Raw genomic sequence first — 7,992 nt, 5'->3', positions numbered from 1 at the left:
AGCTGGAGTCCTCAGTACCCCCTCCCTTCCTCCATGAGCGTCCATTTGATTCTTTGGCTTTCCGTTATGCTTGTCACGCAGCACTGTGTAGCCTGGAGATTTTTTTCAAACGCTTTGGCATTTCGTCTTCTGTAACGGAGCTCTTATAGAACAGATTTGTCTCCCCATACAGTGATCAGATCCAGTATCTCCCGTACAGTCCATGCTGGAGCTCTTTTTGGATTTGGGACTGCATCGCCACCCGTGCTGATCAGAGCTCCACGCTGGGCAAACAGGAAATGTAATTCAAAAGTTTGCGGGGCTTTTCCTGTTTACCTGGCCACTGCATCCGAGTTCAGATTGCTGTCCAGAGCGGTCACAGTGGTGCACTGTTGGATACCACCCGGAGGCCAATATTATCAATTTGCGGCCACACTAACCCTAATCCGATATAGTAATACCGATTTTAGCGCTACTCCTCTCATTGGGGAGGAGTACAGAAACCATTTAAAGAGCCCTTTATATCGATATAAAGGGCCTCGTAGTGTGGACGGGTGAGCCGTTAAATCGGTTTAACGCTGCTAAAATTGGTTTAAATGCGTAGTGTAACCCAGGCCTTAGAAACTCTCAGCCTGGAGCTGGCAGGAGGTGAGTTCACATACCTGCCCCACTGGCCTGAGCTCCCCCCCACATGCTAGCACCAGAGCAGAGTGCAGGGAGAGGTGGGTCTGGCCCACAGGGGGGAGGGGATTGCATTGTCAGGGGGCAGAGTCTGTGTGTCAAGCCAGATGGGGAGTAGGAGGGGAGTCTGTGTAACCTCAGCTAGAGCTCTGGACATGGATCTGCTCCTGGCTGTGCCTGGGTTTGATAAAAGTCTTGTGCTGTTGTAAAGAGTGGGGCTTGTTCCAGGGGTTAACTCCGGCCTCCTAAGAGGGTGGGGTGGTGTTTCTGCATGGCTTGACCTGGGACCCCTTCCCCAGCCCTGGCTGCCTCTCATCTGACCCATTACTTCTGGTTCATAACTTCACAGCCCTGCGAGTGCACGGATTTTGCTTCAGAGAGCGTGTGTGTGTGCAGAACCAATGTCAGGGAAATCCTATTTCAGGGTGGACTTCTCATGGAGCCTGAGTCAGGTGTCCAAATTCAAAGGGCTCGGGGCACCTAACTCCCTTGGGTTGCTTTGAAAACTGGAGCAAGGTACGTATCCAGCGCACTGAGCACCTCTCAGTCTGGAATGCCTCTTTCCTCCCAGCACACCCCTGTGAGTGAGGGGCATGCTGCATCCCAGCCTGAGCCACAGAGACTTGCCCAAGGAGAGGTGGTGGGCGGGGGGGCTAGGGCAGGATCTGTGCAGTGCCTGGCACTGAGCTCCCCCACTCTGCAGGTGCCTTCACCACTTGCCCATTCTTCCTCCACGGCCGTCTGCTCTGCTTCTTAGAAAAGGGAAGAAGAACTGGAATTTTCCTGTTGTTTTTGTGTCTGACACAGGCTTTTGTGAGGGCTGGTGAGTGATGATGGCTTTGTGGACAACACACAAAGAGTAATTTTCCAAGGCCTGGTCCTGTTAGGGCAACCCCTTTGCCTCCCCTGGAATTTGCTTGGGACTTTTTTTCTTGCTTGGCTCAGGTTCTTGCCATTTAAATGAATTGGAGCTTGGAACTGGACTCTGTGACTTGTACAGACAGCCCAGCTTCCACAGCCCTGCCAGAAATAAGCAAAGCAAGGCCAGGCTCCGGTTCCTGGAGCACACCATGACTAATACCTGTTTTCTGGGAGACCAGCTTGCTGATGCCTCTGTGACACTCTGGCACCCCAATATTCACCGCTGTCATGTTATTAGGATCTGTTTTGTACTAAGAGTGCCTTGTGTGGTGTCATTCTAAAAGTCTTGATCTGCTGGACATTAATATCTCGTTGGATTGTATGTGCTATCGTCGTACCTGAAGTTACGAAGTTTGGCTATTGTGATAGACCCAGGCCAGCTGGGTACAGCAGGATAGCAGAAGGCAGATATACTGGCCACTAGATTAACAGTTTTCTGTTCCCTGACTGACCGGAGCAGGGGCTTCCCCAGGCTAATGGAACACCTGACTCTAATTAACTTGAAAAGAGTCAGGTGAGGCCATTAAGCTAATGTGACCACCTGACTCTAATTAAGGCCCCACTGATACTATAAAAAGGGCTCACTCCAGTTAGGCAGGGGAGAGGCAGTGTGGCTGAAGGGCTGGTTAATGAAGACACTCTCAAACTATCAGTAAGGGTGAAGCAGGAGAGCTATGGGGAAGTGGCCCAGGGAAGTGTAGCAACTCTGGCAGTGAAAGGTTGGCTTCCAACAGCTGTTACCATTAGAGTCCCTGGGCTGGAACCTGGAGCAGCGGGCGGGCCTGGAACATCTCCTGGGAGGGGAAGTCAGGTCCCTGTCAGGACAGGAGGCTAAACTGTTCTGAAATAAGCCCCCAGGGACAACAGAGACTGCAGGAGTTCTCTCACCAACCTCCTTGCTGACCTATGATGAAAAAGGCTCAGTAGACTATACTCCTGGCCCTAGAGAGAAGGGCTACATGGAGGGTCACAGTGAGCCATCGAGGCTAGCATAAACCACCTAAAAGCGCAGGACCCACGGGGGCAAGGTCAGAGCTCTGCCACACTATATATGTGTTCCTGAAACATGTTGTGAGGTTGAAAACACCCACAAGCAGCCTTTCAGGTACAACAGTAAAAAGGCCAAACAATGTTAATGGCTTATTGAGGAAATGCACACAGGTGCAAGGATTACCCCAGGGACTGTTTACAATAGAAACCTCTCAGAGCTAGCACTACATAATGGGAACTGTTTGACCCAGGTCACAGCAAAGAACATTCCAGCAAGTGGGAAGAAGATATAAAAGGGCCAGGGGACAATGACATCATGATGATACCTCACTCTCCCTTCAACAACACACTTGGAAACACCTGAGGAACAAAGACTGAACTGGGGGAAATGCTGGACCCAGGCTAAAAGGATTGCTTGCCTGTGTATGAAAACCTGGGAAACCCAAACTTCAAAGCAAAGGCAGCGTGTGCCCTAAGAATCTGCCAGCCAGTTTATCACTCAAGGTGAGAATTTGCTAATTCATATCTTGCCTATCTAGTATGTGAAGATCAGTTTGCAGTTTTGTTTATTTACTGGGTAATCTGTTTTGATCTATTTGCTGTCACTTAAAATCTATCTTTCTGTAGTTAATAAACTTGTTTTAATCCGAAACAGTGTGTGTTTGACTAAGGTGTCTGGAGAAAATCTCAGCTTGATTAGCACAAGTGTGCATAGTCCTCTTCACATTGGGGGAGAGGCGATCCAGGTATTAAACCCATATACTGGCCAAATTTGAGCAGGGCAGGATGGGACTGGTCTGGAGTCCCAGGCTGGGAGGCTGGTGGTCAGAGAGCCTGCATGTGACTGCAGCTGGATGTGTTCCTATCTGTGTGAATGCTGGTGGAAGTGCAGGCTGGAGGGCTTTGCAACTTGTCCCAGCAGCACAGTGTGAGAGGGAGCCTAGGCTGGCAGGTCAGAGGGCTCAGTGGTACCCCAGTTCCAGGTGGCATCCTGGGGGGAACCTGTCACAGCCTCCTTCTCTTTCTACTCTGCTGGTGACTCAGTTTTCTGAGCCAGTGGGGTCTGCCGTTTCACACAGAGAAGGTTGGCTTCGTATGCATTGGACAAGTTCCAGCTGTGACCGATCCTGACTTAGGCTTCAGAGAACCACTCTTTGTGTCTGGGCTCAGGGTCCCTGGATACTCTGATACACCGACAGCACAGAATGGGCCCCTTCTTTCTCCAGCACTGAGCTAGGAAAGCCCTGTAGACCACCCACACTATCTCTCACGCTCCCTAAGTCAGTGCAGAATTCTTCCCTATAGTGCTTTTTCCAGGGCTTTAGCACAATGGTCCCACAGCCTGATACATCTCACTGCTCAGATATTTCCCCTAGTATCCAGCTACATTTTCATTCTCTTAATTCCTCTCACTCCATGCCTAGTCACCACCTATAACCCCTCAGTAATTCCTCATGTGTCCCAGGCATTGGGATGAATCCCCCTCGGGTGGAGGCACCAGGCGCCAAGATACAGGACCCATGCCCCTAAAGTGAGAGGGAAGAAGCCCATCCAAGCAGAAGGCAACAGGGAAAAGGCTTGTCATGCCTCAGGGCTGGGGTTACACTGGTACAACTTCCCTGCAGGAGGGTGGCATGGGCAGAGCAGGACCAGCCACTGGTTGCAGGCTGTGACTGTGACACCAACCCCAAGTGTTCAAAAATCATGAATCAGGCACCTAAAATCATGAAATTGGCTTCAAAAATCATGAAGTTTTAAAAATTCTTCATGCTGGGTTATTTTTGACTGTGTTCTGGCTTCTGAGCATTGGGTCACGGTTTCCAGCTTTCCTCCACAACCACCAGGGTTAGACATTTTACTCCTCCCTCTCCATGAAAGCTGAGATTCTCGTCACTCCAGGAGCTGGGGTCTTAAGCATAACAAATATAATGAGACTTGTAATAGAGTCACGAGAGTGGGCAGCCCTGCTGTGAGCCAAGGCTGGGGACTTGCTTCATTGGTGCGCTGAGTAGTTTTCTTGTGACATCCCATCTGCACTCCCTCAGCATGTCATGTGGCACCCCTGCCAAATTGTGCAAGTTACAGTGCAGCCCCACCCACCTCTGCTCTCTTACCAGCTCACCCCAGGGCCAGACTCTGCTCTCAGACAGGGAGAGGTGAACCCAGGCTGATCCCAGTCCGTGAGGCTGTTGGAAGTGAGGCAGGACTGGCCCAATGTGTAATGGGCTGCCAAGGCCCCTGTCCTGCATATGTTGTCTCACTGACATGGTGCTGTATCCACACCGATTCTGCACACCCCTGCCCTGGATTTAGGGATGGAGCCTGTGCTGGGCAGGGTCAGAGGGAAGTTCAGCTGCCCCCAAATGGGCTCATTGAAAAAGGCAACTGGAACTTTTAACCATCCAGCTTTTTGCTTGACTGAAACTAACCCAAAGGGGCCAGTAGGGGCAGGACAGAGAGTTTGGAAGATGCCTCTCCCCTGCACCCCTCTCTCCCAGCAGGCCCTCAGCACCCAGAGGGTGCTCACTGCTGCAGCAGGTGGGGAGGTCGTGTCTGTGGCTCTGCTGCGTCCTCTCTGCACCAGGGCTTGGAACAGGGGTGGGTAACTGCAGTAACAGGAAGATGTTGCTCAGCTGTAGGTGGGGCTGGTGCTTCCCTGACACACTCCAGCAACCTGCTGCTGTTGGAGTGCAGGAGGAATGTGCCATGGGGAAAAGCACAGCCAAGACGCACAGGCCTGGCCGCCTGCCCATTGCCCAGGGAGTTCCTATAGAGAGAGAGGGAGAGCAGCTCTCATTCTCTAGCCAGTGCTCAGCTGCGTGTGGAACCACTGCTCAGCAGCCCAGTCAGCCATTCGTGATTAGTGGTGACGGGTAAGTCAGCGTGTGTCGCTGCTGTCCCAGTGCTGTGCTCTCACACACAGCTGGGGGAGAGCCAGGTATGGCGGGACGGGGGCATTCTGTGGGCAGAGTGGAGCTTCTGGGACATGCCCTTTGCTGGGGTGCTGGCAACTAACTGCCCACGGGAACTAAGTGCCTCACTGCCATGGTGACAGATGCTGCTCTGTACATGAGAATGGGGGTGGGGGGAAGCTGCAGTCTTGCTTCCCTGGGGTCATATACTCCTGAGCAGGCGTCTGTGGCATGATCAAACTCCTGGACTGTGGGGCCCGGGGGGTCACTCTCTGCACCCCAGAGTCACCCGTCTTCTCTGAGCATTGCTGCAGGGAAGGGGCAGAGAGAGCTCCGTGACAGTACAAGGAAAAGGGCCCCTTACCTAGAACTGGAATGGCCGGCTCAGCACCCCCTTGGGGCTGAATGTCACCATCTCAACAAGCCCCTCAGGCCCAGTGCTTTGAGCTCCAGCAAGAACGTGCAGCCAATGTTAATAAACGGGAGAGGTGGGGACAGAAGCGGCGCCAGGGCTTTTGCTGCCCTAGGCAGCAGCGCTCCTCCTCTGAGCATTCAGCGGCGGGGGTCCTTCCACTCCACATCTTCGTGGCACTTCAGCAGCGAGTCCCGGAGCGAGCAAAGGACCCGCTGCCGAATTTCCGCCGAAGACCTGGAGCGGAAGGACCCCCTGCCGCCGTATTTCCGCCAAGGGTGGCAAAATGCCGCCCCCCAAATCCTGCTGCCCTAGGCAACTGCCTAGGATCGCCTAGTGGAAGCGCCAGCCTGGATGGGGATTGTGCTTCTTTGGGTCCCGCTGCCCTAGTACCCCCAGCCTGGCCCCCGAGGACAGACTGCAGTCTGGTGAGGGCACAGCACAGGAGCAGAGACCTGAGCTGGTCTCCATGGAGTTGGCAGGAGACATTGGCTGTCATGCTCCAGTACCAGATCAGAGCTGGCTTATGTGCCCCAGATGTGTTCATCATTAGATTCTTTCTTTAAAGCTCTTGCAGGCATGGCTGAGGGGCCTTTAAATAAGGTATTTGACGCATGGTGCCACCTGGTGGCTGAACAGTATAATATAGTTTAGCATTCTATCACTCTGGCCAGCTTGGAAGCGCCCTCAGCAACTCCTTGTTCTTTGGCTGCAGCGGCGGCTCCAGGCACGGGCGCTCCAAGTGCGTGCCTGGGGCGGCAAGCTGCGGGGGGCGCCCTGCCGGTCCCTGTGGGGGCGGCAGTCAGGCAGCCTTCGGTGGTTTGCCTGCGGGAGGGCCACTGGTCTAGCAGATGATTACCTCCTGCAGGCAAGCTGCCGAATCTGCGGGACCGGGGATCTCCTGCAGACAAGTCACCAAGGCAGCCTGCCTGCCTTGCTTGGGGCGGCAAAAAAGCTAGAGCCACCGCTGTTTGGCTGAAATGCTCATTTTCCTGAGAACCGCGTGTTTCCCCTCCTCTCCCAGTCCCTTTGTGCTCATGACCGACCCAGGGAGGGCATTTGCCCTGGCACTGCGCTGGGCCCAAGTGAAGTATATTTGCCCCTCCCAACGTGTGCCTACCCTGCCCAAGGCCCTGGCCTCTAGACATTTCACCACCCCAAGCATGGCGGCATGCCGCGGGGGGCGCTATGCCAGCCGCCGGGAGGGCGGCAGGTGGCTCTGGTGGACCTCCCACAGGCATGCCTGCGGAAGGTCCACTGGTCCCGTGGTCCTCTGGACCCGCGGTTTGGTGGGCCACCAGAGCAGCAGGATCAGCGGACCCTCCACAGGCATGCCTGTGGGAGGTCCACTGGAGAAGATTTCCCAGGGAACGAGGCAGTAGGCAGTTCAGATGTGCGAAGAGGCTTCGAGGGGATTCTGCAGCCTCGTGCCATGTCTCTGGGATCCTGGGCAGGCATGAGGGAGCCGTGAAGAATTTGTTCCCATGATGACTGACTAGTTTTACTTTATTGACCAGTGGCAGTTCCATTTGTGACTCATGGAGGGACAGGCTGGCAGCATATGCACAGGGTGACTCACTGCCTGTAATCTGTAAATCTGCGGGGTGTGCAGATCTCTGTGTGCTCAGTGCCCACACCTCAGACCAGCTTTTCAGCAGTGCCCAGCGCCTATATCCCCAACCCAGAATGCTGAGCTGTCCTGAGAAGCTGGCCCATGAAACAGCCAGAGCATGGGCCAAAACCAGGGCAACCAGCGACAGCCAGACTCCTCCCATGGTTCAGGAGGCGTCTTGCTTTCCACTATACTGATGGACTTGACTGGCTGCTTTCGGAGAGCCTCAGCAAAGGCCCTTTCCACTTCAAATTGTGCAACTTTTACGATTGGGGGTTTTTCCCCTCAAATTTGAGGTGATATGGATGAGCCATTTTTGAGATTCTAATATTTCTATTGATGGGACTCACAAGATACATGGTTTTTCAAACCACATTTTATTGAAACATGGCTTGTTCAGTCTAGGCATTTTGATTCCCCCAAAAGATGGGGCAGGGGCTAGTGAGTGGGACTATTTCTGAGCTGGGAAAAGACCTATCTCAAAG

The 7,992-nt window shown here is 53.5% G+C and overlaps 1 protein-coding gene across 1 annotated transcript in view; it reads left to right on the top strand.

The window, feature by feature from the left end:
• The first annotated feature begins 5,381 nt into the window (after window positions 1-5,381).
• The window catches only part of DUOX2 (dual oxidase 2), an 82,452-nt gene continuing 79,841 nt past the window's right edge, over window positions 5,382-7,992 (top strand). The window contains exon 1 of the mRNA XM_050966784.1: window positions 5,382-5,444. The gene's annotated coding sequence lies outside the window, so the exon portion shown is untranslated. The remainder of the gene's footprint in view (window positions 5,445-7,992) is intronic.

The sequence above is a fragment of the Gopherus flavomarginatus genome, chromosome 9 (genome assembly GCF_025201925.1).
Source record: "Gopherus flavomarginatus isolate rGopFla2 chromosome 9, rGopFla2.mat.asm, whole genome shotgun sequence".
Classification (NCBI taxonomy): domain Eukaryota; kingdom Metazoa; phylum Chordata; order Testudines; family Testudinidae; genus Gopherus; species Gopherus flavomarginatus.
This window is presented reverse-complemented; position numbering and strand designations above follow the sequence as displayed.